At 34.8% G+C, this 7766-nt stretch overlaps 1 long non-coding RNA gene across 1 annotated transcript; it reads right to left on the reverse strand.

Moving 5' to 3' along the window:
* Nucleotides 1-4120: 4120 nt before the first annotated feature.
* On the reverse strand, nucleotides 4121-6726 carry LOC121026406 (uncharacterized). Its single transcript, XR_005788353.1, has 3 exons — nucleotides 6572-6726; nucleotides 6304-6456; nucleotides 4121-4132 (listed from the first exon to the last, which is right to left on the reverse strand). It is a non-coding gene; the product is annotated as an uncharacterized LOC121026406 (long non-coding RNA).
* Nucleotides 6727-7766: the final 1040 nt, after the last annotated feature.

The raw sequence follows: 7766 nt of genomic DNA on the forward strand, positions 1-7766 counted from the left end.
ATGGCACAAGAACAGACACTCAGATCAGTGGAACAGAATAGAGAACCCAGAAATGGACCCACAAACGTATGGCCAACTAATCTTTGACAAAGCAGGAAAAAAGACAGTCTCTTCAGCAACTGGTGCTGGGAAAACTGGACAGCAACATGCAGAAGAATGAACCTGGACCACTTTCCTACACCATACACAAAAATAAACTCAAAATGGATGAAAGACCTAAACGTAAGACAGAAAGCCATCAAAATCCTCGAGGAGAAAGCACGCAAAAAACTCTCTAACCTTGGCCGCAACAACTTCTTACTCAACAAGTCTCCGGAGACAAGGGAAACAAAAGCAAAAATGAACTATTGGAAGTCTATTGGGAACTATTCTGATGAGTCAAAATAAAAAGCTTCTGCACAGCAAAGGAAACAATCAGCAAAACTAAAAGCAACTGACAATGGGAGAAGATATTTGCAAACAACGTATCAGATAAAGGGTTAGTATCCAAAATCTATAAAAGAACTTACCAAACTCAACACCCAGAAAACAATCCAGTGAAGAAATGGGCAAAAGGCATGAATAGACACTTCTCCAAAGAAGACATCCAGATGGCCAAATGACACATGAAAAAATGCTCAACATCACTCATCATCAGGGAAATACAAATCAAAACCACAATGAGATACCACCTCACACCTGTCAGAATGGCTAACATTAACAACTCAGGCAACAACAGATGTTGGCAAGGATGCGGAGAAGGAGGATCTCTTTTGCACTGCTGGTGGGAATGCAAACTGGTGCAGCCACTCTGGGAAACAGTACGGAGGTTCCTCAAAAAATTAAAAATAGAACCACCTTACAACCCAGCAATTGCACTACTAGGTATTTATCCAAGGGATAGAGGTATGCTGTTTCAAAGGGGTGCATGCACCCCAATATTTATAGCAGCACTATCAACAACAGCCAAAGTATGGAAAGAGCCCAAATGACCGACGATGGATAAGATGTGGTATATATATACAATGGAGCATTACTTGACAATCAAAAAGAATGAAATCTTGCCATCTGCAACTACGTGGATGGAACTAGAGGGTATCATGCTAATTAGTCAGAGAAAGACAAATATCATATGACTTCACTCATATGAGGACTTTAAGACACAGAACAGATGAACACAAGGGAAGGGAAGCAAAAATAATATAAAAACAGGGAGGGGGACAAAAACATAAGAGACTCTTAAATATGGAGAACAAACAGAGGGTTACTGGAAGGATTGTGGGAGGGGTGATGGGCTAAATGGGTAAGGGGCATTAAAGAATCTACTCCTGAAATCATTGCTGCACTACATGCTAACTAACTTGGATGTAAATTCAAAAAATTAAAAAAATTTTAAAAATTTGTGCAAGATAAAAACAAAAAAGTAACTCAAAAACAGACTAAGAGGAAATACAAAGATGATCAGCTTTAATAGAAGTGACTTCAAGAAATAATATAAACCAAATTACAAAGGAAAAGCATTTTTTAACTATTTTTTTTTATATTTATTTATTTTGAGAAAGAGAGAAAGAGACAGAGAATGAGCATGGGAGGGGCAGAGAGAGAGAGGGAGACACAGAATACGAAGCAGGCTCCAGGCTCTGAGCTGTCAGCACAGAGCCTGAGGCAGGGCTCGAACTCACAAACCATGAGATCATGACCTGAGCCAAAGTCAGAGGCTTAACCGACTGAGCCACCCAGGCGCCCCAAAGGAATAGTATTTTTTTTTTTTTTAGGAATAGTATTTTAAAGGAAATTCTTTAAAAAATATGTTTCTAAAATGAAGGAGAAATAAGGTATTTTCAGAAACACAAAAAAGTAATTCATTAGCATTACAGAAGGAGACCCATTAAGGAAAATTAAGGGCTATTCCTCAGGTGGAAGAATAATGACAGATAAAAAGGCAAGATATAGAGAAGAACAGAGGGGGTCCTGGGTGGCTCAGTTAGTTGGGTGTCTGGCTGTTCATCTCTGCTCAGGTCATGATCTTACAGTTCATGGGATCCAGCTCCATGTTGCGCTCTGTGCTGGCAGTGAGGAGACTGCTTGGGATTCTCTCTCTCCCTTTGCCTCTCTCCTACTCACGCACACATGCGTGCTCTCTCTTTCTCAAAATAAATACTTTTAAAAAATTTTTTAATGTTAAGTATGTGAAAAAATCTAAATAAATAATGGCTATATACAATACCAATAATATGTCTTATATGGTTGAAAATGTGTGTAAAATTGTAAAACACAATAAAAACATGATAATTTAAATCAAAATAAGAGTAAATAAAGTTAAAGGGACCTAAGATCTTTGCATTGCTTAGAAGAGAGTAAAAATACTAAATAATAATTAGATTTTGATAAGTCAAAGATGAATGTTTTACTATCTTAATGACTTATACTAAAAATGTGTATAACATACACACTACCCATATAATATATAAATATACACTAAAATGTATGTAACTTCTTAGCCACTAAGGGGGGGGGCAGGGTGTGGGGGCTTCGGTGTTAAATAATAAAAAACATTATCAGACCAAACACAGATGCAATACAGAAAGGGGAACAGAGAACAGGAGGGACAAATAAAAACCACTGAGAATTTGATCACTTTAAATAAAAATACATCATAAACTGCCTTGTAAATACCTAAAGGATCCAAATAATCATATTGGAATTTTAAAAGACTACTTACAACTTATAAGAAATATATTGAAAATATAAGAATACAGAAAAGACTGAGGGTAAAAGGCTAAAAAAGATACACTAAGAAAACACTAACTTTACCGCAGAACTGCAGGAGACATTCTTTTAGGCATACATTAAACATTTATAAAATCCAATCATATACTAAGTCATATGATCACATGCAAGTTTCAGAAAATGTCAAAGATCAATCAGAATACAGACTCTGAATGCAATGCAGAAACAAGTAAAAATGTTGATGTGTTTGAAAATTTAAAAACCAATGAATACAAAAAAATAATCCTAAATGGAATTTTAAAAATACTACTACTACACAGCAGTATTGCAGAAAACAGCTTAAGCCTTGCTTAAAGATAAATTTAAATTTTTAAGTTCATATATTAAAAAAGAGCAAGAAAATGAGATAAACATTAACCTCAAGATGGGGGGGGGGGAATCAACCTAAATCCAAATTCCATAGGAAAAAGAAAGAAAAAGATATGAAAAACAACAAACCAAGCCAAAATTTGTCTCTCTGAAAAAACTTTAAAAAAAGAAGCGAGACAGAGAGAGAATAATTAAATTGACAAACCTATGGCAGGCTGAATAAGAAAAAAAGGAAAGTATTCTAAGTTAGCCTTGAAAAGGAGATAACTCTACATTTTACAAATCTACATAAAGATAAGAAAATAATAAAAGTTAGAATTAGGGGCGCCTGGGTGGCGCAGTCGGTTAAGCGTCCGACTTCAGTCAGGTCACGATCTCGCGGTCCGGGAGTTAGAGCCCCGCGTCAGGCTCTGGGCTGATGGCTCAGAGCCTGGAGCCTGTTTCCAATTCTGTGTCTCCCTCTCTATCTGCCCCTTCCCCCGTTCATGCTCTGTCTCTCTCTGTCCCAAAAATAAATAAACCTTGAAAAAAAAAATTAAAAAAAAAAAGTTAGAATTAGACAACAATTTCCTCAACATGATAAAGGCTATTTATGAAAAACCCACAGCTAACATGCTCAATGTTAACACACTGAAAGCTTTCCCCCTAAGATCGGGAGTAGGAAAAGGATGCCCAACTTTGCCACTTCCATTCAACTTCGTACTGGAAGAACTAGCTAAAGCAGGAAAAAGAAATATAAGGCATTCAAATCAGAAAGGAAGAAGTGAAATGATCTTGGTGCATAGATACTATGCTTACATGTAGAAAAAAATTTTTAAAAAACACCAAAAAAAAAAAAAAAAACTGTAGGAGACAATAAATAAATTCAGCAAAGATGCTGGATACTAACTCAACACACAAAATGTGTTGAAAGTGTAGTGTATATTTCTATATACTAACAAAAAATATTCCAAAAAGGAAACTAAGAATTCCATTTAATATGGCATAAAAATACTTCGGAATAAATTTAATCAAGAAGGCACAGACTTATAAGCTGAAATATCACAAAATATTGCTGAAAGAAAAACTGCTGAAAGAAGGTCTAGTAAATAAATGGAAAAGATATCCCTCATTCATAGATTGGAAGACTTAATATGATTAAAATGACAATTCTGCCCAAAGCAATAAGGAAATTCAATGCAATTCCTATACAAATAATGCTTATAAAAACAGAAATATTCATCCCCAAATTCATATTGAATTTTAAGGGATACCAAATATTCAAAACAATCTTGAAAAAGAACAACTTTGGAGGATTCACACTTCCCAATTTCAAAAACTTACTACAAAGTTACCATCATCACAATGTATGGTTTGCTACTGGCATAAGGATAAGCAAATAAACAATAAAACAGAACTGGGAGCCCAAAAATAAACTCTCACATCTATGTTCAATTGATTTTCAAAAAGGGTACCAAGACCATTCAATGGTGAAAAGATAGTCTTTTCAACAGTTTCGGGAAACTAGACTGCACACATGTGCAGTGAATGAAACTGAACTCTTACACTATACCATGTACAAAAATTAACTCAAAATGGATCAAAACCTAAGTTTAAGAGCTAAAACTATATAACCTATTAGAAAGAAAAATAGGTATTAATCTTCATTCATGACTTTGGATTTATTGACACCGAAAGCAAATATGACACCAAATACACAGACAACTAAAGAAATAATAGATAAAATGGATTTCATTAACATTAAAAACTTATGTATCATAGAAGCCTATCAAGAAAGTGAAAAGACAACCCAAAGAAGGAGATGAAATATTTGCAAATCACCTATCTCCTAGGGTTTGATGTGCAGAATATTTTAAGAATTTCTATAACTCAACATCAAAAGTTTAAAAAGGGGTAAAACACAAAAAATAAATAAACATTAAAAAAATTAAAAAGGGGCATCTGGTGGCTCAGTCAGTTAAGCATCCGACTTCGGCTCAGGTCATGATCTCGCAGTTCATGAGTTTGAGTCCCGCCTCAGGCTCTGTGCTGACAACTCAGAGCCTGCTTTGGAATCTGTCTCCCTCTCTGTTCATCTCCCATTTGCACTCTGTCTTTCTCTCTCAAAAAGAAAAATTAAAAAAAAAATGTTTTTTAATGCACAAAGGACTTAAATAGATATATTCCAAAAAAAGATACGGCCAAAATGACAAGGAAAGAGGCTCAATGTCATTTGTCATTAGGGAAACTTAAAATCAGATGGCTGTAATTAAAAAAAAAAATAATAATAAATAACAAATGTTGGTAAGGAGATGGAGAAATTAGAACCCTTATATATTACTAGTGGGAATATAAAATGGTGCAGCCAATTTTTGCATTTTCTCAAAAAGTTAAAGAACTACCATATGACCCTACAATTCTACTACCAATTTGAAAAACAAGGACTCAAACAGATTTGTACACCAATATTCACAGTAACATTATTCACAATAGCTGAAAGGCAGAAACAACCCAAATGTTCATTAATGGATGAATGTATAAACAACATGTAGTATGTACGTACAATGACATATTATTCAGCTATAAAAAGAAGTATCCACATGCTACAACATGGATAAACCTTGGAAAAATAATCCTAAGTAAAATAAGCCAGACACAAAAAGGCAAATTTTGGTTCCACGTATATGAGGTACATGTTGTTATCAAATTTATGGAGACAGAAAAGATTAAAGGTTGCCAGGGGCTGGGGGAGAGGAGAATGGAGAATTACTGCTTAATGGTACAGAGTTTCTTTTTTGAGCAGTGAAAAAGTTTCGGAAATAAATAGTGGTGATAGTTGTACAACATTCTCTGAACTGTTACACTTCAAAGTGAGTAATATGGCAAATTTTATGTTGTATTCTGCCACAACAAAAAATTATAATAAAAGATACACAAATAAAAAGTCTCACTCTCCATCTATCCAATTCCACACCCCATCGAATAAAACACTTCTTAGTTTCTTAAGATCTTTTTAATGTTCTTTATGAAAATACAAGCAAAGAAATCCTGTTATTCAATTCTCACAGTGCCTCACTGCTTGAAAAAAAAAGATACCAAGTTACCAAGTGTGTAAGATCATGTTTCCTGTTTTACTGTGTACACTATGCAGTGCTCACCATATAAACATGACCTTTAAAGAGTAAACTAAATACATATGTGTGCACAATGATTTCATTAATAATATTTTATTAAAAAAAAAACAACCATTCTATCATACCTGGTTCATTTATTCTGCCAAATGTATGCCTGGTGTTGTGTTTTCTGGTCTTAAAACATGTTTCACAAAAATCAAAGTCATCACAGTTTCTGCATTTGAATCTAGATCCATTGATAGGAAACATCTGACAGCCATCACACCTATTTTTTAAAAAACCATTGAGTTGATAAGAAAAAGATAAGGCCGTTTATTAAATTTAATTACAAAGAAAAACATTCCCCCAAAACAAATCTAGTGATATAAAAATTAACTCACGTAACCCCAGGATGAACACTAGGCACCAACTCCATTTCTGATAACAGCCCGGTCCAGTGAGACTGCTGAGGGAAGTCGACAATGACATCTTTTCCATTTGCACTGAAAGCTAGGACAAAATAGAAATTGCTGAAACATCTCAGTCACCAATAAAAACCTAAAATTAAAATTAAAACTATACCTAACTACTCATGTGATAATTACATTATAGTTATTTATGTTTTACCAAGAGTATTTCTCTTTTAGAGAGACATACTAAGATACTTATGGATGAACTAACACATGGTGTCCATAAGGGATTAGCTTTAAAATAACCAAGGGCGGGGATCATGGATGAAACAACTTTGACCAGGGGCTGACAACTGTTGAAGCCAAGTGATGGGCACACGGAGGCTCATTACACTATATTCTCTACTTGTATATGTTTGAAATTTTCCACAATATGGTTACTTTGTTTTTAATTACATCAAGTCAAAAACTCCATTTAGTATCTTAGGAAATAAAACTAATAATAATGTTAAGAGATCTCTTGACCTTGGGTGAGAGCACTCTGCTACAAAACATTAACTTCTGAACCAAGTTCTTATTTTCAAAATTTATCATGAGGAGCACCTGGGTGACTTAGCCAGTTAAGCATCCAACTTTGGCTCAGGTCATGATCTCACAGTTTGTGAGTTAGAGCCCCTCATCAGGCTCTGTGCTGACAGCTCAGAGCATGGAGCCTACTTCTGATTCTGTCTGTCTGTCTGTCTCTCTCTCTCTCTGCTCCCTGCCCACTCACGTTCTGTCTCTCTCTCAAAAATAAACATTAAAATTATATGATTTCATTCATATGTGGAATTTAAGAAACAAAACAGATGAACATAAGGGAAGGGAAGCAAAAATAAGATAAAAACAGAAAGGAGGCAAGTCATAAGAGACTCTTAAATACAGAGAACAAACTGAGGGTTGCTGGAGAGGTACTGGGTGGGGAGGATGGAGTAAATGGGTGATGGGCATTAAGGTACTTGTTGCCATGAGCAATGAGTGCTATATGTAAGTGATGAATCACTAAATTCTACTATTAAAATCATTATTACATTATTATGTTAGAATTTGGATTTCAATAAAATTTTAAAAAATAATAATAAATTTTAAAAAAGAAGTACATGGCACAAGAACAGACACTCAGATCAGTGGAACAGAATAGAGAACC

The sequence above is a fragment of the Herpailurus yagouaroundi genome, unplaced genomic scaffold (genome assembly GCF_014898765.1).
Source record: "Herpailurus yagouaroundi ecotype Mexico unplaced genomic scaffold, PumYag 94647, whole genome shotgun sequence".
Lineage (NCBI taxonomy): Eukaryota > Metazoa > Chordata > Mammalia > Carnivora > Felidae > Herpailurus > Herpailurus yagouaroundi.